Here is a 25,729-nt window from a genome sequence, read left to right on the forward strand (position 1 = left end):
TTTGAACGTATACATATCCAATTTGAAAAAAAATATTTCAGTGTCAGATATCATGAAATACAATTTTTCTTACGGGTGCATTAAATAAATACCGAAGGCAATTGACAATACTACCGGGACGTAGGTACTACTAAGTCATAGTCATCATTAACCTAAACTTTAACAACAAGATCGAAATCAGGACAATATGAATAGAAACAAATCATTACCATCAACAAAAGCAATTAACTATTGTGGCCTATAATTAATGTATCTATTAAAACTGTGAATAGACCAGACACAGAGTACTATGTCTGGATAGCCTTGAATAGGATGTAGGTCTGAGTGATTCATTAATCATTTGTAATTGTCTGGACTCAATTGAGGAACCTAGGATTTATTTCTTTGTTCGTTCACTATTAGATTACAATAAAAAAAATTGTGAAAGAAAAGCCTGGTATTGTACCCTACTAGCTTTTACCCAAAAATTACAAAAAAATTGTTAATGAAATTTTGTTCTCAAATTGCTTAGAACCTGAGAAAAGGGATAGGTTACCTTTTATCCAGGTATGAGAAGTGGTTCACCCAGGATATGAGTGGAAAGTCTACGAACATCTGGCATTATTATATAAAGCATTTAGCTAAAAATCTCGCTTCTTTTTCAAACATACATATAAAAAAATATATTACTAGATATTCTTTAAATATGTATGTGAAAAGTATCAATTCAATATTTTTCCTAATCCGATATGAAAGGAAAATGTAACAACTACTAAACTCGAGGGAATAAATTCGATATGAAATAACATCGAAAATGAATGAGTGTATGAATGAATGGTTGTTACTGAAGGCACATTTAATATGGATGAATGAAATGTAAGGATCTCTTACTCGAAGCTCGTTAGTTAAGATAATAGAATTTCTGAATGTTATTATTTTGACAACAGTCATCCTCCGAGCCTTTTTTCCAACCATGTTGGGGTCGGCTTCCATTCTACTAATTCTACCGGATGCAGCGTATGCCTATCTGACCTCCTCAGCCCTTAGACTGGTGTCAAACTTACTGGCTTATGACTACCCGTAACGACTGCCAAGGATGTTCAATGACAGCCGGGACCTACAGTTTAACGTGCCATCCGAAACTCAGTCATTCAGTCTAAGATATCCTTAGAAAGTACATACAAACTTAGAAAAGTTGCATTAGTACTTGCCTGACCTGCAATCGAACCCGCGTCCTCATACTCGAGAGGTTGGTCTTTATACCACTAGGTCACCACGACCAAATAAATAATACGGTTAAAACCTTGATAAAGCAGATATACGTATTCACAACCGGACGATCCAACCTTTATTATTACATATGCAAATCCGGATTTTTATTTGCGAACAATTGGTTCTAGTAAAAGCCAAATGGTAAAATCCATGGAGAATAAAATGACTAGCGGAGATGACATCACGCAAAATCACCTAAGAAAGTAGCGCGCAAAAAAGCGGGTGTTTGGGGAAACGTTACGTTCACAGAAAAAGTGTAAGGGTGGAGCTTACACTTTTTCTGTGAAACCTGCCCATTATTTCCAAAATATAATCACAAATGAATTAAAAACAATTTTTGACAGATTGGTTTTGCTTTGACAAGGAACACGCCTATCAAAGCCCTACCCCATCAAATCACTCTTTCACTCTAAGGTTAGCTGTAAGAGAACCCAGCACTAGGTTAAGCTCACCGTTGTACATAATGTCTCTTTTTTTCAGTGTGTTAAAAAAATGTATGCAATAAAGTAAAAACACGAACGCCTCGTCAGTTCTTGTAACTGATCACGCCTACCGCACATTGACCTACAAGAAGGCGTCTGACCTAACTTCCTTATGGCATCTCCACTGTTTTTCCTTCCTCCGTAATAAAATCACAGCGGCCATATTGGAAATTGTTAGAACATTCTAGATTAAACATGTTTCGTTCACGAGTTTTATTTTATTTTGCGTGTTTTAGACATGTTAATTGATTTTGTTCTTTTTTTGTTTCAATCGATTTGTTTGGTTTTTATTTGCGAGTAAATTGGCACGTCAGTCTTTTTTACTTTATATGTTATTTATTTTCTATATAGCCTTTTACACGTGTATCCCGGGGAGACAAATTCTCCAGTATTTATCACATAATTTTTTGCAGTAGGTATGTATAGTATTTATTGTAGTTGTATTCTTTTGTAGCCAGATTCAGTAATTTATTCGAAGTTAGTTTTACTTATTTTTCAATTACCTAAAAAAAAAGAGGAGGTTCCCGATTCCGATTTGTATGATTATTTAAAGTATATTAAAAATAGTTTATCACGAAAGTGTTTTTCATTATTATGTTAATCAATACGATTGGACCGCTTTAAATAATAATATACACATATGGTAGTATTTAAGGTTCAATGTAGCCCCACAACAAAGATATTTTATTTTTTATAAACCAATAATTTCCATTGCTAATTACAAAATCATCCATCCATCTTAAAATACCAATACAAAAAAAAATCTAAACCGTACTTAGACTAACGTCAATACTAAAACTCCTATAGAAATCATTGTAAAACCACATAATTAAACCTTCAAAGCAACTTTTCAAACCCTACCGACCGATAACTTCATCCGCGCGGAAATATAAATCTCTAAAGCCCGTATTTCATATCCAAATCATCGTTTAAAAGGAAAAACGCTTTGAAAATTTCCAGTAAAACACATATATCTTGTATGGCAAGCATTTTCCGGATTAAAGAAGTAACTCCTCTTCATGGAGTAAGGAAAGAACAGAGATGCTAAAAGGCAGGTAGGTCAGACGCTTTCTTCTAGGTCGAACACGTACGATTGATATGCCTAAAACGTCAGTTACGAGTGAACTAAGTTATTACTTTGGGACATCTGTCAACGATTTTGGTATTACAACAAAATGGGTGGATTCTAGAGAAAGCTTATAAGGGCGGAGACTGTAGCGTTCTATAGGCTGTCATTAAACATCCTTGGCAGTCGTTAAGGGTAGTCAGAAGCCAGTAAGTCTGACACTAGTCTTTTCTATACCCCTGTATTGGGTTGACCAGGTAACTGCTGGGTTGAGGATATCAGTTAGGTAGTCGCTCCTTGTAAAACACTGATTCTCACCTAGACTGGAAGCCGAACCCAACATAGTTGGGAAAAGGCTAGGCTGATGATGACTTTCTTAGGAGATTTTGCGTTATGACATCTCTGCTATACTCATTTGGTTCTCCATGCTCTTCCCTGTTTTTACGACTTTCATTCGTAGTTAAAATGGACCGAAATGAAAGATCTATTATGAACGATAAAATTTCGATCGGGAAGCGGAAAATGCAATCGACTTTATATTACGATGTTCAAATAAAATGGTTTTTATTTCATACCGCTTTTTGGGAGTATTATGCTGGATTTGCTTGTGTCCTATTTTAGAGGATAAAGCATTTTGGTTCTGAATTTCAGTTTCTGGATCCGTGTATATTTTTTCAATCAATGCCATTTGCTCTTATGTTTACTAATTAATTAGGACCTGTTTATGACATATGAAAGGATGCTTACTAATTGGGATAATTAGGTGACCTTAATGATGTCAATCTTTACTATACTAAATAATACTTATATTATACAGTTCTTGAGTTTCTGGTGTAGAATCTATAAATTACTGAAGCAATTTAAAAAATCTTTCTAATGTGAGTCAAGTTATTCGTGAGTTTATCTAGGCAAGGGATGAGAAGATATTAAGTCCTGAATAAATGCTTTATCTTTCTAACTATCATATTATTTCAAAAATGATTGGTCTATTTTCTTAAAAAATATATTTTTATATTGACACTAAACTGTCCTCAAATATTTCTACACAGCCTAGTCTCCATTAATACCTCTAAGCTTCTTGTCGCAATACCAAAATTTTCAAAAGGAATTATATTACGAACCGTTTTCAGCGGCCCAACAAACAATGTTAAACAGTTAAATTAATGCGTATTTTAACCAAAATCTGTTTTCTCAAACAAATTGTCTCAGAAATTTATTTAATAGATTTCCTTGGGATTATTAATGAGCTATTTATTTGTTAATTATGTTTTGAAAATTAGGTTACTTACAGTACAAAGTGGGTTTCCCGTTTTATTTAGGAAGGCTGATAAAATTATATAATTTAATTATGTCAAGCTGTGACAGCGAGAATTTTATTTAATTTTTTGACATTTCATTTTTGGTGGAAATTAGTTTAATTTGCAGTAAATTAGGAAAATGAAAACGAAATTACAAATATAATGAGCTTTATTTTTTTTTTTTTGAAATAAGAAATATGTTTCCTTGTTTTATTCGGCTTCCGAAATAAAAACGGTTTTATTAATCAAAATATTCGACAATTTAATTTACACTGGTCAATAAAATATTTACGAAATCAAAAACGCACTCTAAAAACCATAACGAATGAAATCAATTTGTCAAAAAAAAAAAACATTAAAATTCAATTTTCGCCTATCACTCTACCCATTACGCACGCGGCTTTGAACCATTTTACAGGTAAACTATGAATATTTAAAATCAATATACGCTACGGTTGATTGTCAACAAGTGTAATAACAAAGAAAAAAAATAGGTACTAAAAATATTATAGGTGGAGAGCCAGCGGCTGGAAGACCTTGCAAACTTAAGCTGTCTATGTCCGACTTTTTGTAAACTCAAACTCAAAAACGTTTATTCAAATTAGCTTGATAAATCAGCACTTTTAGAACGTCAAAAACAAAAGACAGTCCCCAAAACGCCCACCCACCACTTCCTAGGACAGATAATCGGGCCTATTTTTAATAGGACGCTCTGACTGCAATTTTCTGACCGACTTTTAGTAAGACGTGTGCATTGCAATGTTGGCTAAGTGTGTTCTAATTTTCTCCCACAAAAAATCGGTCACCGATAGTCATCATCCTCCGAGCCTTTTTCCCAACTGTGTTGGGGGTCGGTTTCAGTCTAACGGGATGCAGCAGAGTACCAGTGTTTTACAAGGAGCGACTGCCCTATCTGACCTCCTCAACCCAGTTACCAGGGCAACCCGATACCCCTTGATTAGACTGGTGTCAGACTTACTGGCTTCTGACTACCCGTAATGACTGTCAAGGATGTTCAATGACAGCCGGGACCTACAGTTTAACGTACCATCCGAAGATATACTTAGAAAGTACATACAAACTGTGTCCGACTTTTTGTAGGACAGATAATCAGGTCGATTTTTTATAGGACGCTCTGACTACAATCTTCTGACCGACTTTTAGTAAGACGTGTGCGTTGCAATGTTGCTAAGTGTAGGTATTCTAATTTTCTCTCACAAAAAATCGGCCACCGATGATTATAATCGGACGTGAGCGGGCAGTCTTAGTATTGGGGTAAAATTGTAACAACAATGTTTTTATTCAGTCTTTATTTACCAAAAAAGTAAAGTCACCACTTTTTTACGTGTAGCGTTCATAAATTCAATATGGCCGACTGTAAAATAACAGAAAACTGCGGTCCGATAGTTGATTTACGAGTATGTTGAGAAAAACAAATGAGAACTCTCGTGTTCCATGGTTCTGTTTCGCTTTTGGTGTATACAAGTCCTCGCCCAATTGTGGCCGTGGTTTACAATTACAAAAAGGGGTTTCGATAGACAGTATTTTATTCCATAAAGTATCCAAGTTTGAAGGTATAAACATTTCGGAAAAATAAAACAATAGAGTCATTTTTGTTTTTTGCGACAGAAATATCCGAAATCATTTTTTAAAATTTGGCATATGGCAGCTCTTTTATAGATTTGCATCTTTTACTTGATCTGAAATGTCTAAAATTAGGTCATCTGTCCATTTTGCTTACATAAGGATCCCTAACATTATATAATACTAGCCAAGCAATTCTTTCTTACCGTAAGATCCTCAAAATTATGCAACACTCTCAAAGCTTCATAGAATCTGCTAGCTAACAGCAAACATTTGAACATCGTTCTAAAACACTGGCCTCATTCAATCGATTATAAGAAAAGGATAGGAATCGAAATAACCCAAATCGCCAATATTACTGAACAATCAAGATACCCGGAAGATTTCGAAAATGGAAGAGCCATCACTTACGTCTCTCCCCGGTCACGATAATGAACCGTTCGGAAATCTGGACATCAATCTTATCAGGGATTTCTTCATTCCATTCGATTCCTGTTTTTAATCGAGTTGATTTATCGATACTTTTTTGAAATCAATAGTGTTTGGGGAAGTGGCTGTCGGTTTTTCGTCGATGTGTTCTAGCGATTTAAGTGGTACTTTGATTAACGAGGGGAGGAAAAAATGCTGGTTGGAAACCACGTTACATAGGTATGTGTAATGTAAGTTGAAGGTCCCGATACTCATCCTCCGAGCTTTTTCCCAACTATGTTAGGGTCGGCTTCCAGTCTAACCGGATTCAGCTGAGTACCAGTGCTTTACAAGAAGCGACTGCCTATCTGACCTCCTCAACCCAGTTACCCGGGCAACCCGATACCCCTTGGTTAGACTGAAGTTCCCGCTACCTCCTATTTTTCAAAAATAAGTAGGTAGTGAATTAATTTTATTACTTATTTCTTCTTATCTTTATCTACTGGTATATTGTTATCTGTATCTTTGTGATTTAAGCCATTTAGCCATTCGATATAAATGGGTACTTGGCAAGAACTTAGTGGACTTAGAAGGACCACTATCGATAAAGAACAAATTCCCTACCAATAAAAAACAAAATATTCAAACTAAAAAAAATATTGTCAACCAGTCCCCAAGTTTTGCATTAAATCTTAAAGTTTTGCATATTTTTATTTTCTCAGTTTCCAAGTCAAAGAATAACCGAGTAGTTGGAGTCAAGAGATCGTATTTTTTTTTTATTTACCATACCTCGTTTGACCAAAAGTTTTCGAGTGAATGGTTGACTCGAATTACGGAGTAAGGAAAGATGAACGGAGATGCCATAATGCAGGCAGGTCAGGCACCTCGTTCTAGGTCAAATTAAAAAGATCAGTTAAAATCATCGGCACGAATCTTGAGCGCTGACCTTCACCTGCGCAGAAGTGATTTATTGGGTCCCTTTTGTGGTATGAAGTGAGGCGCAGGGGCAGGGTAAAGCGGTGATTGGCCCGCAGCGCATCGCGTCATAGCCGTCACTCGGGATTGGTTCTTTGCTAATAAATCACTTCTGCGCAGGTGTAGGTCAGCGCTCAAGATTCATGCCGATGATTATACGAGTGAAGCAACGAGGCGTTCGGGTTCTTTGAGACCTCTGTCATAGATTTTTTGGTATTACATAAAATTAATGGGTCCAAAGAAGGCGTATAAGAGAGAAAACAGTAACGTTCCTCGTCCCCCGCACACCCGCATTTCGGCGCGCTACTTTCTTAGGAGATTTTCCGTTATGTCACCTCCGCTAGTCATTTTGTTCTCCATGGTAGACTCGAATAAACTTCGAAGTTCAACCAGACTTGGTATAAAAATAAATTATTCGAAGTCGGTGCAGTCTCCGAGACTACGAAATTCTTACTTAGCCTGTGTTTTATAAAGTATGATTGCAGTCTCTTTTGTATGACGAAGTTTTTGTTTGTATGGTAATCTATTCTGTTTGGAGAAAGAAGCTTTATGTTTTGGTTTTTAAGAACAATTACTCAAGTTCAAAATCGGTTTAGTAATTTTTAATGAAGTTTGGAGGGAACTTTCAGGCTTCAAAACCGACATATATTAAAATATCAGGGTTGTGATTTTGTAGGTGATGAGTTATTAAAACAATGAGCAAAAAAAAAGGATTTTTGACCAACCAATGTATTTTATTAAAAACCTATATGATTTTACAAACTATGTGATTTAACAACCGTTTTGTATTAGATCACATATGGGTAAAGGAAAAAAGTACTTAATGGGTATTTGATTGAACATAATTAATTATCATGTAATCTACCTATAACCTCTATAATTAAGTTGTAGTCCAATTATTTTATGATACTTTTATATTCGAACTATTGTTCCGCACAAATTATATTGTTGCTCTTAATTCCTTCACGAAAAACCAGCAATGGTTCTGCCTGTTTAAATTAAATGAACAACACTTTTGTTTACCAAACAAACCAAAAAATCACCCACCCAAATAATATCAATAACAAGCCTTTCACGAAATCACGAAACCAAGTCAAAAAGACCTTTGTCGAAACATTTACACTAACAACAAATACTCGTTGAAAGGGAAAATTCAATTGCTACCCGCTCGCACCTTTTCAAGTTTTCCAATTACGCGACACAGTGTCTCGGCTCAGTACATTTAGCTCATAACCGCGATAATGTCGTGAACATCTGTGACACACAATAACACAGTGTTGGGTTTGAAGTAGGTTCTTCAATCGTTCTTGAGAGTTGGTAGTACTTTTTGTTTCATATTGTAGGTTATTTACTTATCTATATTGTTCTAGTTTTGGTTTCGTGAATTGTTTGATATGAGAAAAGTTTTGTATATAGTTGAAAATGGTGGGGGAAGAGGTTGTGTTGGTTGTGTGCGTCCTTCTTTACATATTCTATAATCTATTTATCCACTGTTTTGCAAGAGATTGATAATTAATTTGGAGTCAAAATTCAATATAATCGCAAATCAACGGATTGGTAGGCTATGTTAATTAATTACGTAATTCTGTATACTTATATCTTGATCTATCTGTAGGTCAACTATACAGTCTACGAGAGTTTAATAGTATTTTTTTAACAAAGCTTTATATTTAAAATCACATTGCGGTCAGTTTCACCTACTGTCACCGCAACTGATGTTATTTTACAACTTGTTGTCAAGCGCACGTTGTTTTGATTATAAATAAATGCAATGTTTTTAATAAAACCGATTCAACTGTGATTGTGGAAGTTGGTAGAATGGATGATTCTTTTGGACCTGTTTTTATAAATAGAGTACATTTTTAGTATCAATTCTTTGCCCATTTTGAAACTTGGGAGATACCATGAATTTTACTACATAAGTAGGTATATGCTTCAAAGTACAGGTCTAAGAAAGGACAGGCAAAATAAATGCTCATTCCTTCTCTGTATGAGAAGATTCCGCAGAAGGCACGTGGGACAGTGAAAGGCTGATGATGATAGATAGATAACCTTTGACAATCGAGAGGTTGTGAATTCGATCTTCACTAATTGCAGCTATCTTTGAGAACATTGCAAAGAATTGAATTCCGCAATTCTATTCAATTCTGCGCAGAAAAACGTAGATTCATTAATTTGTCCAATAAAAAGAACACGTCCCCAAGTACAGCCTACCCATTGACCAAACAAAGGGTATAACGATATATAAATACTCGATTAGAAGTCTTTCATAAAAACCCGGATCCCGGGGCTCGGATATTAAGACCGGGATATTAAAAGCGAAAGGACAAAAACGCCTACATATAATGACCTTCAGTTACTTCAATCAATAAATTGGTTTTTCTCTCTAGATATTTTCGTGGGTAACTCTTCTAGAAAGATCTGTTACTGTTACTGTTACAGCCTTTTTATCGTCCCACTGCTGGGCACAGGCCTCCTCTCACACGGAGAAGGATTGAGCATTAATCACCACGCTTGCTCAATGCGGGTTGGTGATTTCAGACTATATAGTCCAGGTTTCCTCAAGATGTTTTCCTTCACCTTTTTATCAGCCATTGGTGTCTAAGATTACTTAGAAAGTACATACTAACTTAGAAAAGTTGCATTGGTACTTGCCTTGCTTGATAGAAAGATCTATGATGTTTTAATTTATATTTATGTATTTTAAGAGTACTGCCACATGACACTATACCTGAGCATGTTCTCATTATTTAATACGACATTGTTTTATAATGTTCAAAACGGCTTGGGCTACCCAGGACCGGGATGGTTGGCGTTCGTTGGTAGAGGCCTACGTTCAGCAGTGAACGTCAATTGGCTTGACATATGATAATGATGGATGATGTTCTCATTCCCTTTTGCTAGCTTTCTAGCTAAGTTGTAGGATTGTTAGGAAGAGTAGCATCGGTCCTGGTATACAAAAGGCTCCAAAAGAAACGTAGGTTTATCTCTGTCAATAAAAGTCTTATACTCCCGTCACACCCACGGTACGATGACATTTTGATAATTCCTCATCCACCAAAATCAAAGGTCAAAGTATAATTTTAGCAATAGGTACAAACAATTACTTGCAATCTTTAACCAGAATTTATTGTAGGTTTATGACCTATTCTATAATATAATAGAGAGGATCGTATTATGTGTTTGTACCCTAAAGGCTCTAAAACTACCGAACTGATTTGAAAAATTCTTTCAGTGTTGGAAAGCTCCTCCCGAGAAACATAGGCAAATATTTATTTAACACGCTTGTAGGTACACAGTTACATAGAGAACACCAACCAGAAGAAAAATATAAAAGAATGTACGAAGGCACAGCTTATTTCATAAGAAATCTCTTCCAGCAGGCCCGTTATAATGGCATATTTTATTCTGGTACGGGCAGTAGTTCCCACAGAACGCGGCTGAGAAGACGGTTAGTGTAAAAAGATACCAAGGTATTTAACACCACACAAAATTGTAACAAAAAGGCATTAAAAATAAAACGCCTCACTCAAAAAGGCTGTGGCCTCAAAAATTCTAAACGTCCAGCTTATATATAGGCAACAAATGTAATCTGCGTTTAATCTGCAAGTCTAAGTCGCAATTTAGTTGCCAAAGGGCGGGCCGCGGCCGCCGCCGGCAAATTGCTACCCTGATAGCCGGACATAGATCTAATGGATGATAGACAGGACAATTTGTGATATTTTTTAAAAAGGGTTGGAAATGGGGATTTATTTTGTTGTTGAAATATATGTATCGCTTCTTTCTCCTGCCCTGTTCCCAAATATTACTTGGGGTCGGCGCAATATGTCATTTTCTTCCATTTTCCCCTGTCACTCGTCATACTGACACTCACTCCCTTCCTATTCATATCATCTTTCAGGCAATCCATCCATCTTTTCTTAGGTCTTCCTCTTCCTCTCCATCCATCTACATTCATACTTAGCACACACTTTGTTGCATGCGTATCATCCCTCCTCATTACATGTCCATACCACGACAATCTTCTACTTCTCATCTTTTCTGTAACTGGCGCTACTTTCAGACTTCCTCTAATGTAATCATTCCTCACTTTATCCATTCTTGTAACACCACACATCCATCTCAGCATTCTCATTTCTGTTACATGCACTCTCTTCTCGTCCCTCTTTTTCAATGCCCAACACTCCGATCCATACAGGACGACAGGTCTAATGACGGATTTGTAAATTTTGCCCTTCAGTTTGAGGGGCATCCGCGGGTCACAAATAGCACTAGTTACCTGTCGCCACTTCATCCATCCAGTATTGATCCGATGCGTAACGTCCTTGTTCACCTCACCGTCACTTTGGACGAGTGAACCAAGGTACCGGAAGTCGGAGCAAACTGGTAGGGGCATGCCGGCTAGGGTTATGGTCATGGGTCCCGAAATACCGCCAAAATCACAATGAAGGTATTCGGTTTTACTCCTGCTCACCTTTAAACCCACTGTCTCCAGTCTCAGCCGCCATGCCTCCAGTCTACTCTGGACCTCTGGCCCACTCTCCCCCACCAGAACAATGTCATCGGCGAAAAGCATACACCAGGGTGCCTCCTCCCGTATATCTGCCGTAAGCGCGTCCATTACAAGCAGGAAGAGATACGGGCTGAGGGCCGACCCCTGATGTAAGCCAACACCTACACTGAAGCTGGTGGTAGTGCCCGCTGCGGACCGGACTTCTGTACGGCATCTGCCGTACATCGCTCGGATCAACTGCACATACTTCCCTGGTATACCTTTCTCCTCAAGGGCCCACCACAAAACCTCACGAGGCACCCGGTCATATGCCTTCTCGAGGTCAACGAACACCATATGCAAGTTTTCACAATTGGCGAATACAGAATATAGCGTCCGTTGTACTCCGACCAGGCATAAAACCGAATTGATTTCGTGCGATATCACTCTCTTCTTTCAGCCTCCTTTCAATAACTTTCTCCCACACTTTCATACTATGTGACATTAGCTTTATTCCTCTATAGTTGTTGCAATTCAACACATCACCCTTGTTCTTAAAAATGGGCACCAGGAAACTATTGCACCACTCGTCTGGTATAGTTTCCTCTTGCAACAACTTATTGAAGAATAAAGCCAGCCATTTCCATCCATCCATCTTTAATAATTTCCACACTTCCACTGGTATTCCATCTGGCCCTATCGCTTTTCCATTTTTCATTCCATTCACTGCTAATCTGACCTCATCCTCACATACATTTCTTACAAGGCCCTCGTTCACCGCTTTATGATGGAGCACACCGCTCCACTCATTTTCTTCATTCATCAGTCTTTCAAAATATTCCTTCCACCTACCTTTAATCTCCACATCATTCGAAAGGACCGTTCCGTCTCCATTCTTTACACACCTTATCTGGCATACATCTCTTGTCATTTTCTCCCTAGATTTAACCAATCGGTAAAAGTCATTTTGACCAGCTGGGCTATCTAGGGAGTCATACATCCTCTCGCTTTTGCCCTTGAAACAGCCACAATCTTCTTTGCTTTCTTCTTACATTCATCATATTCAGCCTTTTTTCGTGCTTTTTCACTATCATCATTGTCTTCCGTCCGCTGCCATTCCTTGAATTTCATCTTCTTTTCCTTTAATACACTCTGCACTTCTTCCACCCACCACCAAGTTTCCTTCTCTATCACTCCATTCCCTTTTGATTCTCCTAGAATGCTTCTTGCCGCTTTCCTTATACACGTCGCCATTCCACTCCAGCATTCATTCACATTCTTTTCATTAAATATATGTACCAGCAGCGATACATAAATATGTGTATCGCTGCTGGTATATAATAATAGGTACTTGTAGCTTGAGTTTTTAACGATGTTTTGGTATTGGAGTATTATGATGAATTATTTAGTTTCAAAAGCTTTGTAATCCAGATTAAACTGGTAATGGTACAAAAGGTATAAGGTCAACCTGCCGGAATCTGTAAAATTTTCGATTAAAGATGAAATCTATTGAAGAAAGACAGACTGAGGTAGGTTGATGTCTGTACAATAAATAGATTGTGAATTACAATAGGATATGAATGAAATGAAATGGGAAATACCTCAGATTATTTCTAAATGTCCATTATTATTTACCCTCAATATTTAACATATTCATATAAATTCCCACAAAATTCTTCACAATATTCTGCTGCATTTCCTATGCAACTCTATACATTCTTAACTCTATAGAATGTGAAAATAGCCAGCGGCTCTCTGGCGAGACTAATTCTCGCGTACACGGATGTGTTAAATAAATTAACTACACCATTAATATCTATGTAAATAATAACACTTTGTGCTTGTATGAGTGAAGTTTTAGAGTACTCGCACAGCGCAAACTTTAAGTCGGCCGATAGTTTGTTTGGGCTCATAAAGCAGTATGAAGATGAATGGTAGTACGCATTACAAAAATCAGGTATTTAGCCGATATCAGACTTTGATTGGAATCAAGATCTTTTTTAATGGGCTGCGGGATTGTTCGAAAGAGTTACCGTGGAACTTGTATATAAAAGACCTACGACGGACCACGACGGTTTTAGTCAGTAAGAGGCTGACACTTCCTCACCGCTGCTAACCCACAGCGGGAGGGGTCATTTGATGACTTTTGATAAGAAGATTTTTTGATCTTTAATATTTTTTTGTAAACTATTGGAGCAACTGTCGGCCGACTGTTTAGTTTGCAGTATGCTTGTACTCTTAGTGAGAGAGTAACCGAGGTTCTGAAACTATTTTAGACAGAATTTATGAAGGAAATATATGAGAGTCTAGAATTTTAGAGTTCCGTCATATTATGTTTGGTGTTTAACTTGCTCTTTGAAAGTTTATTGCTTGTAAAGTGGATTGTAATCGTTTGTTTTATTATTGTTTCGTTTTCAAATATTGACATTTATACAACTGGCCTAGATTCTGAAAACAAACTCTGTCCCAGTTTTCTATTATTTTGAAAGCAATCAAAGTTACTGCTGAAGACAAATATTTAATGGCTACATAAAATATTAATTTACTCAACATACAAAGAGAATTATTTTGAAAAATCTTATACATCGAAAAAATTACAAGGACACACTCAATTACTCAAAAATTAAACATCCATATTTCGTATCACACTCAACATACAATTTTGAGTTAAATCCCTTATTAAACGTTGAAGATTGAGATCAAAAGGATGCTGGAACGAAACCACGGAATTGTGCAAACCTCTCTGGCAAACATTGTTGTCAAAAGCACGGAGTAAAGAAAGTTGAGCGGAGATGCCATAATGCAGGTAGGTCAGACGCCTTCTTATAGGTCAAATTCGTACAGAAGGCATGACCAAAATGATCAGTTACTAGTGAACTAAATAAGCATTCGGGTTCTTTGATATACCCGTCTACGATTCTTGGCATTACAAAAAATGGTCGGGACCAAAGAAGGCGTATAAGGGCGAAGACACTAACGTTCCAGCACACTCGCATTTTGGCGCGCTACTTTAATAAATAATGTCGGGACACCTTTTCACTCACGGTCGGTTAGCCCCATGCTAAGTTATTAACTTGTGTTATGGGTGCTCACACAACTGATAAACTACATATAGCTACATATATACATATTTATAAATACATATTGTAACACCCAGACCACGGCCAACAAGCATGATCACACAAATGTCGACCGAATAGGGAATCGAACCCGGGACCTCAGGTTTGGCTGTCCGCCAGTGACCATTGCGCCATCGAGGTCGTCAAAACTTTCTTAGTCGATTTTCCGTTATGGCACCTCCGCTAGTCATTTTATTCTCCCTGTCGAGAGCTAACAAATTTTCACATCCCTATGTCATGTAGATATTGTATACTGTGTATACGTGTGTGGGTCTGTCGTTGTGTGTGTGAGTGCGGTCGAAACCTGTGGACTGTGCCCGATTGGATTACAGTTGTTAGAATTAATTTCGAGTGTGGACTTAAGATAATGTTTTGTTTGTATTTTTTTTTTTTATATTTTCAGTGGGGAATACTGTGTTTTTCTATAAGGTAAAACGCTCTAATAATAACATTGCTTTATCGTGATCAAAAATACGTATATAATGTTTAGTTGAAACTATAGTGAGTTGCATCATTCAACTATAACTATGACCGAACCATTTTCAGTTGTCAAATTGCAGATTTGACCAATGGGCGGCAATTTACGTACGTATGATTTGGTCATCGTATAGTTAAATGTTGGAACTCAAACTTAATGTAGCGCATTTAACGTATACAGAAATATCTTCTATGAGAGCCTACTTTTATATTGCTAGTTCGTTCAAATAAGTCATCTCCAAGGCGCAATTTAATTTGCGAAAATTCTACCATCATTACGAACATACCTTTAAACCCGGAAAAAAACATTTTCAAGGAAAAAAACTGCGTTCGCATCAGCCAAGGCCAAACATAAAGCTATGTACCTCATAATACAAACTTAAGCAGGGTGTGGAGGGGAGAGAAAAAAGGTTTCCCTTGTTATTCAAATCAGTGACAAACTCTTGGCAAAGTGAGCAAAGATCTCGACTTCTGCACTCGCGAGTTCGCAACTTTTTTTCAGCGGTATTTTCAATATTTCGGCCTGTCATTATGTATGGCAGTATTTCGTAACTTTAGGAGGCAAAGTTTAGCATTTTGCAGCTTGGTGCGTGAATTGTGATAAATTATCTAAGCTTTTAAATTATTTGTTACTAAGTATAAAATGTTTAATAAAAAATCTTAAGACACTATGAGGACTTGGGATCTAAACTCTTTAATACATTTAAGATGTACTGAAAACCACTTAAGGTTAGAACTGAAGAGTGTTCTTATCCAAAAACTTAAAATTTTCGAGTATAAACTAAACACTCAAAATATTAAATTAAAATATTAGCCTTTCAAAAAAATTTTCACTCAAAAATCAAATCAAACAAATCCAAATTCAACTTCAAAAAAGGGTTCCTTTATCCCAAACCAAAAAGTTGATCTAAACCAAAACCCCTTTGAGTCGGTCAAAAAAATCACCAAGCGTCCTTGACTGTTAGCAAGGCTGTTTGATAAGGATACCGAAATCAATACTGTTATTTTTGGGACCCAGACAAAAGGGACAAAAGTTTGGCTTACCCCTCAAAAGGTCCTCTGTCGATCTGAAACAAATATAGATCAAATATTAGTTCAAGATAGTTGTGTGCGTGTCGAAACGGTCTTTTCGTTGGTTGTGTTTTTAATTTGTTCCTTTGGTGGCCAAATTGGTCCTATTTTGATATGTTAAATAGAATTTAGAAGTTCAAATGAAAGTAGTTTTAGAATCGATATTAATAGTTTTGAAATTAGGCCGTGGCTTTGTTCTCTATCACTTTTAATTACAAGTCCTTGATTGGCTTTCCTTTCACAATATGAAATGACATTCACACAGTCCATGATTGGTTTCAGTAACCTCTCTTATCTATCTATAATATATATAAAAATGAAACCCGCTTTCCGTTGTCACGACAACATGAAAACGGCTTGACCGATTTGGCTGAAAATTGGAGGGGAGTTAACTTAGACCCGGGAGAAGGCTTTAGGATAGTTTTTGTCACCATCCGGCTACGGGACGCGGGTGAAACCGTGGGCGAAAGCTAGTAGTCCTTACTTTCACAATATTAAATGTCATAATAGACAAGAGAGTGAAAATAACTTCTAATTTACATGTTAACCTTCACCTTAACAAAACACCACAGTTCACTAAATAAACACTCCTCACAAGAAACACATAGTTAACCCAAAAACAGTCAGGGTCGACAAAGACCATTCACAAAAAAGGGACAACGAGGATAGACGTCACTCCATTTCACCAGTGCGTTATTCGAAAATTTTCTGAGAAAACCTCCTGAAACCATTTACAGAATAAAACAGATGGATCGTAGCAAATTGTTATTGTAACAAACACGCTATGGAAACGAGGGAATGAAAATAATCGAATAGGGAATCATTTTTGCAGTCCGTTGCCTCAGCTACAGATGTTTCGGAAGGCATTACGAAATGCTATTTGAATTCGGCTTTGATTGTGGGTAGGTAATAAGCTGTTGCATGTTTCGTTTTTAGAATTTGGAAAAGGTAATTTTAGGGAACTGTTTATTGGTAATTGAAAATTGTGAACTTTGGCCTTATTGATTTTTAAATTGGGGAAGAAGCAAATTGGAGTGTTGATCCTTTTACCTACAGATTATGCTTTCCCAACACAATTTCTGTTCTGAACTGAGAAATATAAGGTACTGAAACCATTGGAAAATATCGCTTTTGTTCTGGTTCCTTCGTTCCCTCAAGTTACGAGTTAGAGATCTTGACATTTCAAATCATATGCGTTAAGTCCGCCTTGTACGAAATGTGCAGAAGCATTAAATAAATAAATAAATAAATAAATCATTTGATTACTTTAAGACACAAGAAACTTTATTTTTGTAAAAGTAGTTCTGTTAAAAATCTTTGAATACGCTTTTTACGAAAGACGAAACTGGTCCTATGGGTAGGTTCAGCTTTTTCAGCAAAAAATAAAGTCACTGTGCCATTCGGACAATAATATCTTGTAAAGGGAACTATAAGAGAAATGAAAAACAATTTGCGAAAATTAATCTGAGGAAAAAGACTTTTGTAAAAAATATGCAGCCGTTGCTTTGTGGCCCAAGTTACGATTTTTAGCGATTTTAATATACATACATATATTTTTATAAGTTTTTTAGAAGAACGTAATTCTTAGAAAGTAAACCACAGTGGTTCCGGCGAACAATCAAGATTTCATATGAATTACATATTTTTCTAGATACTACACACAAAACAAAAACTGAACAAAAAATGGGCGACACTGTATGTAAAGAAAATCTAACACAGTTATAGTTTAAGTCGAACACACATAATACTTTGAACCAAAAATAATTATTTTATTTTATTTTATTTTTTCACTACATATTACACAGGCGTTTAATGTCAATGCGATAGTGAAGTTAACATTTCAATACGCACTTTATTTCAACCCGCCACAATCCTATAAATTACACAGGCTCCTATCCCCAGATTTTCCGGAACACGAAATCCGGGACGAGACGGCTTGTCAACACGCTCGTCCGTCCGTCCGGCGGAACTAAGAATTTTTAAATTATACCAAAAATAAATGTTACAGGCTCAAATTGTTACCATCACGCTGGAGTTTTGTTTGGTACTGGGTAGCGTTTTTGGTCCTTTTGTTTTTGGGAGTTGAAGTTAGATTTGGAGGTCTAGATTTAGACTTAAATTAAATGGTTACTTAAGCCGTTCCTTAGTGCAGAATTTCTATGAGAATCTGTCATCGTGCGGGGGTAAGTTACTTGTGAGATCATGGCAGTTAGAAGAAACTGGAAGGAGAAAACATGGTGCGTTGCCCCTAAATACAATTGGTGTAAAGGCAGAAGGATGATGATGATGATGAGATGATATTTAGCTCATTGGCTCATAATTGTTGACTGGTGATTAATAGACGTTACCATAAAGCTGAAGAGTTTTTTACCCTAACCTCAGTTAATACAGGTTCGATTTAAAAAATACTGCGAGTAAAACCCAGAAAGTCTGACAACCAGTCTCATCATGGGGTATCGTATTGCCCAAAATACTGGATTGAGGCAGTCAGGTACAATACACAGCTGCATCCATTCAAACTAGAAACCAGCCCCAAAATAACTGGCAAAACTCTAGACCTACATATAGGTAGGTTTATCCTACTTACATGTCTCTCTTTACCTAACTGTTTGGAAATAAACAGGTGCGATATTACGTAACACCTACCAGCCTACCTCATTAATCTACGTTACCCTAACTGACACTTTTCAACAACAAACATTTGGGTACTTTCCCAAATTATTAAGTACCTAAGTATCTATTTTAGTTACCCAACAATTTTAAGGGATTAAATAATACCTACGAAAATTTCTAGGCATTGGCAGTCTTTACATAAATGAGCACTTAAAATTTTCATTTCATTAGAACATCAGAGAGAGAAAATTGTTTTCTTCGTCGTAATTAGAATTTAATTTAAGTTTTGTGGTGAGGTAACATCCATTAATGTATAAAGAACCGCACACTACGAACTTTTAGTCGGTCGATAGTTTGATTGGGCTCATAAATCAGTTGGTATGAATGGTGATGAATGGTATTGCATTCATCTGACTGATTACTTCGATCTTTTTTGATATACACATTAAAACGATCAGGTATTTCATCGGTATCAGACTATAACTTATTAATCTTAAGATTAGAATGACGATTACCTTTGAAATATTATCGCTGATCGGTCACATCTTTTCTGGTCAAACCTGAATATGCAGATTCAGGGTCCAATCTTAATAAATGCATCTGAGTATCAATACTTTATATTGATCGATGAACTATCTGACCTCCTTAACCCACTTAGCTGGCCATCCGTCGTTAAGATTGATAGTCAAAACTTCTTAGATTCTGACGACTCCCAAAAAAGGTACAAGAGACACAAAGTCTAATCTTTGTAATCAATATTCTTGTATAATGTTCTCTTCAAGTATAATATTAAAACACTCTATAAGCTTGAATACACTTTGATAATCCCAACACGTGTTACGCGAAGGAAATTGATTCCTTATTAATTTCCACATGCGAAGGCTTATTTATGACATTTTCCTTCCTTATATATTTCTCAATCGGAAATTTATATCTTTCGTACTGTTTTACTCGTGTATTGAAATACATAGTTTATGTACCTATTGAGAAAAAAAATCTTAAGTACCTTAATACTTTTGATTTCTGGACATAGTATTTGTAATTGCAATTTTGTGAGATGCACTTAATCATTCACCATCTTCCCAACTATGTTGGTATACAGCGTCATTAGGTTAGACTGAGAGCCGACATCCCAGTCTAACCTAATGTGGCTGTATATTCGTGTGTTACAAGGAGCAACTGTCTATGTGACCTCCTCAAGCCAGTTACCCGGGCAACCCAATACCTCTTGGTAAAACTATTTGTAGACTTACTTGCTTCTGAGTACCCGTAACGACTGCCAAAGACATGCAATGACAAGCACTCCTTCATTGAAATTAAGTATAAATAACAGTGTTAGTATCACCTAAAATACGCAGCGTGGGCAGATCCCACTAGATGGACGAACTATCTGGCCAAGGTTGCCGGGAAGCAGTGGATGTGGGTTGTTGAAGATCGAGCAAATTGGCGAACCTTAGGTGAGGCCTTTATCCAGCAGTGGACGTCTTTTATATCGACGTTTATTATGTGTGACCTTTGACGACAATTGTCCAAAAAGATTTTTATTTATTTATTAAACCTTCTCTTTTCAAATTGGAGATAAAAATACAATTCGAAAATTGAAAGCACTACGGTTCAAAGGACTAAAAAAGTAATTCAAACACTAAATCAAAAAAATAATCTTTCGATAATAATCGCGTTGTCAATACCAGTGTAATGATATTTTAAATTAATATATTCGTGAAAGGGCAACGGCAGAACGTAATTTCCTTCGCGAAGATAAGTCGGTACTTTGTAATCTATCAATGTGTTTTATTGAATGGTCTGAACTTTCCATTTTCAAATGGTTTCGAGAAAAATTCTGAGCTTTCATTTTAATTTAGATTTTAGGTTCTTTAAAAGCTTTATAGTTATCGGCACGAATCTTGAGCTCTGACCTTCATCTGCGGAGAAGTAATTTATTGGGTTCCTTTTGTGGTATGAAGTGAGGAGCGCGGCCGGGCTAAAGCGGTGATTAGCCCGCAGTCATCGCGTCATAGCCGTTACTCGGGATTGGTTCTTTGCTAATAAATCACTTCTGCGCAGATGTAGGTCAGAGCTCAAGATTCGTGCCGATAAATATAAAATTATTGTAAGTAGTTACGTCAAAGGTTTACCAATTATTCATTACTCAAATTGCTGGACTTTCTAACATTAAAAAAAAAGTTCTATAAAAATGCGTGCATCCAACCAACCGTCACACATTTAGGCAATTGCTAATAAAAACTAATCTTAGTAAACCTGTACCATACCCACTCTTCAACAATATAACTTATTATCAACCAAAGTTACCATTAGTAACAAAACATATAATTTTCTTCTCATTCCAAACCCAGTTCCGCATAAAAAAACACGAAAAAAATCTCCTACAAACGTACTTAAGAGATTTTCAACGGGCTTTCATTTTGAACTTTTTAAACGTCTTTAAAATTTTCCGAACGACGATTTAAACGTTTTATGTGAGCTTCATGCTATTAAGAATAAGGACCAAAGAAAAAGGAAAGACAGCGGAGATGCCACAAGGAAGGTAGGTCAGGCGCCTTCTTGTAGGTAAGCAACGTACGGTAGGCGGGATCAGTTACTAGAACTAACGAGACGTTCGGGTTCCTTGTCAAATCAAAACCTATCAAAAATTGATCTTAATTGATTGGTGATTTTATTTTGAAAATAATGGACGTGTCCAAAGAAGGCGTGTACCTATTTTCGGAGCTAGTAACGTTCCTCGTCCCCCGAACACCCTCATTTTGGCGTGCTACTTTCTTAGGAGATTTTGCGTAATGACATCTCCGCTAGTCATTTTGTTCTCCTTGGATAGACAGTAGGAGATTGTGTTTGTCTGTCACTTAAGTATTTCAATTTGTTTAAGTCAATTCCGAGGGGTTCGCGAATTTGGGAATAAGTGACGTATCTTGAGAAATGGTAGGTATGCGTATGTTTATTTAAGTATTGTTGCTGTTTTGTATGGTCGTTAGGGGTGTTGTAGAAAGAAGTTAAGGTTCGATTCCTGGGTCGGTATGTTAATAAAAAAAACAAATCGTAAAGTCGTATTTTACTAAGATCTATGCAACAAACAAAATTAGGGGAAAACTGACGCTTTTGACCCCCCGACGTACACAGAGTGTAAGTTTGACCGCTTAGTGTGTCTGAATAATTGTCTGTGGCACGTAGTGGACGCTTAAATGGATGAAAATATCTGGATCTTTTTCTTTTTAGTTAAAAACCTGGTAATTCTTATACAACCATTTTAAAGTCTTTACAAACAATATTTAAGCAATAATATGTACGATATCATTCCAACAATTATGAAAAGGAATTTCACATCCATTGTTCAACAAATAAATTCACCAGCTCACTTGTTCACATAATTAATCATTTTATTAAAATACCATAAACAAACGATTTTATCCGACGGCCAAATAGCCCGGAAGACTTTTATATACAACCTCGTTTTTGTTTACAACAGATAAATAAATTGGGATATATCCAAAATGGCTGCCATTTATAGATTCACAATAAATATTCTGAAGTGAGGATTGCTTTAAAAATGGGGAGTCACTTTAAAAATTATGTTCTCTTTTTCATTGCTTTTAACAAAAGTTCTTTTTTTGTTTTAAGTGTTGAAATGGATTAATTGATTGTTTGTTGTGTGAAATACGTATTTTATACAGCCTTCAAAGATGGTTACTACGGCTATAAATAAATGATAAATAATATTTCAAATGGCCCTTACACTCACACACTCAAATTACCCGAAAACTGTAGACTAAACAGTCATTCTTATTGTTGTTTTTTTTTAAGGAAATTTTGAATTCAATCAAGTTCAACTTCAAGTTTCAATACCTGATAGTTGTTATGTGCTTACTAATATTCATCTTCATACTGATTTATGAGCCCAAAAAAATGTTGGCCGACTAAAAATCTACAGTGCTCGAGCAGGGTTAATCTCCTTGACTTGGTAGACCAATTAAAAAAAACCATTCAATTATAATTATTTTTTCATTAATTGATCAAAGACCTTTTATTACTTAAAAAAATAGTAGATTAAAAAATAAAACTTTAATTAAAATACCCAATTATATAACCACTCAACATGTCAGGATAAGTGCATTAGTTTAAGAGCCAGTGCGATCTAAAGCCACAGGATTATGTGGTTTTAGCTATGACCTAGTTCAAGAGCTCGGGGTCAAAAATGTTCGACTATTGATGCTTGTTTTTTTTATTTTTAATTAAGAGGTGAAGGAGGGTTTTTATATTGAGAGGGGTTTTGATTGGAAAATATATTTTTCTGAAACACTGACACACTGAAACTGTATAAGGACCAGACTTTTTCACCAAAATGGAGTGGATAAGCTTCTATACAACCAATCTTATTTTATAACTACGGATTTCTATAACCTAACTATCTTTTGTTTTTCTTCGCCGCATAATGCGGTAATTAGATAGTTTATGAAAGATTTGAAAAAGAGAGTCTTTCGCGACGAGCGGTGCCAATATTGCTACATGTGTACTTATAAAACGAAAATTACTTTACCGATTTTCAAGAGGTCCTCACCAATTTATAGAGCATATATCGTTAATGGAGAATATACTACGAACATGCTCTTGTCTATAATTCTATCTATTATTTACATAATAATCAACATAGTTACACTTCCGTGTACAAAATGTCGGCAAACCAATTTGCATATAATATAACATCTTCATAATATTTATGTTCCCTTTATCCTGCAACGACTTGTAACTCATCTCTCAATAAAAAGCCTGTACCGAGCACCGTGCACATAAAATCAAATTGCCAATCCAATTTGTATCTTATATCCAAGTAATAAGATTTATTATTATACGCCCAAGTACATTGTTGCAAGGAGCAACAAAGATTGTTGGATATAGGTATAAGAGACGTGGTTTATACAACGCAATTTGTATTTTATTACTTAGTGTTAAGGTTTGCTTTGTTTTGAAGTATTATTATGGCAAGAAAGGAAAGATAGGGGTTAGGAAAAGTTTAGATTTAAATGGTGTTGGTTATTATTTTAGAAGCGCGTTGAGATCAAAGATTATCTGATATTCATCTTAAAGTTGTTATTTTTGATGAGATTTAGTTACAAGTTTTGGTTTGGAATAACTGTTGTTTGGAAGATTTCAGATTTGGTCACGATGTTTTGTAGCGTCTAAGATACACTTATGAAAATGACTTATTTTATAGCTTTGAGACAAGAATCGAGCTTTATATTATAAATGCGAAAGTAACTCTGTCTCTGTGTTTTTACAATCAAGCTCTGCAGTTTTGTAATATTAGAACATTTTCATTTAACATTTGAATTATAACAACATATTTGGTCTAGATTTCAAATTTCTTTTATTATTTTTCTATTCGTCTCACTATAATATAATTGTAATGTGGAATATATTTTATTCCCCATCTTTGAAAATGCCTTTACTACTGTCCAGGCGAGATATTTTATCCTTTAACAAAATATATCTACAGATGCACAGTTTTGCTTATCAGTAAACTCGGAAACCCGACAATTAAAATGTGATTTTCATTTAAATTTGACGACATTTTAATCCGAAGAGATTTCATTTGGATTACAATTATTTGCGAGCTCCGGAAAGTGTCTTTATTTTTGTTCCATAGTTAAATTATTGGGTTTATTTATTGCATTTATGATCGTTACATCTTTGAATGAAGTTTTATGTACATATATTATGCGTACTTGACGCCTTTTCACACATTTTCTGCCATAACTAGGGCTGCCATTTCGAATTTCGCCAAACCCGGACAAACATTAAAAAAAACCCGGACAAAAATAAAAAAGTGAAGTTGCCGCGAACGTAGCGAGCGCGAAAATTTTTGAGTTTTGAGTCACTAAAGCACCTAAACTTGTATACCTAATAAAAAAAATCCGCAAAGTGAAGAAGCCGCAAGCGAAGTGAGCGCAAAATTTTTGAAAATTGGGATATTAAAGTAGCTAAACGTATAAAAAAACAGTGACAAGAAAAGAAGCCGCGAGCGAAGCGAGCCCGAAAATTTTTGAGTTTTGGGACACTTCGACTTCTGCAGCAAATGCTTGTCTATTTGTAATTTTACATGGTTAAACTTCCATGCAAGGCAAGCAATCTCATGTATATTATGTTTTCAACTCGTAGTTGATGAAGGCGAGTCAGGCTAGGAATTGGCTTGGTTGGTGGATTTATCGATTGTTATTAAAAACCTGTTTGACTTATTATCCTCTCAAATCGAGTGATCGTCCTCCGAAATCTGCTGGCCCTAGGCCTGTATGGCGTTGGTGTGGGCGCTCTGCGATGCCTCTGAGCCCGCGGCGCCCGGGTTATTCGCATACCCAGGCACCATAGGTTAAGACGGCCCTTTGAAAAATGTCCGGGTTTTCCCCGGACACTTCTTGAAACCCCGCCCGGACGGCCTCCAAACGAGGACAAATCCGGGGAAACCCGGACGGATGGCAGCCCTAGCCATAACACGTCTTTTACAAAATCGTTTTTTTTTACCGCGCAGAAACAGGGATATTATAAGTTTGATTGCTATATTTGTCTGAACTGTTAATTATTGTTTGTACTTTAAGAATTATCATTTAATCTAATGTTATGTCTCAATCCATCCTAAGGTTGTCTAGAAGAGATCGCTCTCAGCGATAAAACCGCCCATTATATCACCTCCTTTAACTAGATTAAGATCAAAAATGAAAAATTGGTGTACCTAATAAAGAATATCTATCTATGATAAAACTTATACACATCAACATTGTATCGAATTTTCTCCAACACTCATTTTGAATCAGAATTAGTACGAACTAAGATATAACCTGATCAAGTATTCTATCGTTTTCACTCGATTAGCAATTAAACTCTCGGAA

At 36.2% G+C, this 25,729-nt stretch overlaps 1 protein-coding gene across 4 annotated transcripts in view; it reads right to left on the reverse strand.

Annotated features, from left to right (window-relative positions):
- The window catches only part of LOC110382306 (uncoordinated protein 58), a 367,231-nt gene that overhangs the window by 48,628 nt on the left and 292,874 nt on the right, over window positions 1-25,729 (reverse strand). For 2 of the 4 annotated variants that reach the window (XM_049842936.2, XM_049842935.2), the window contains exon 4: window positions 16,197-16,219. The exons of the other annotated variants lie outside the window; for them this stretch is intronic. The gene's annotated coding sequence lies outside the window, so the exon portion shown is untranslated. The remainder of the gene's footprint in view (window positions 1-16,196; window positions 16,220-25,729) is intronic. 4 annotated transcript variants of the gene reach the window in all.

Source organism: Helicoverpa armigera, chromosome 22 (genome assembly GCF_030705265.1).
Source record: "Helicoverpa armigera isolate CAAS_96S chromosome 22, ASM3070526v1, whole genome shotgun sequence".
In the NCBI taxonomy this organism is placed as follows: Eukaryota; Metazoa; Arthropoda; class Insecta; order Lepidoptera; family Noctuidae; genus Helicoverpa; species Helicoverpa armigera.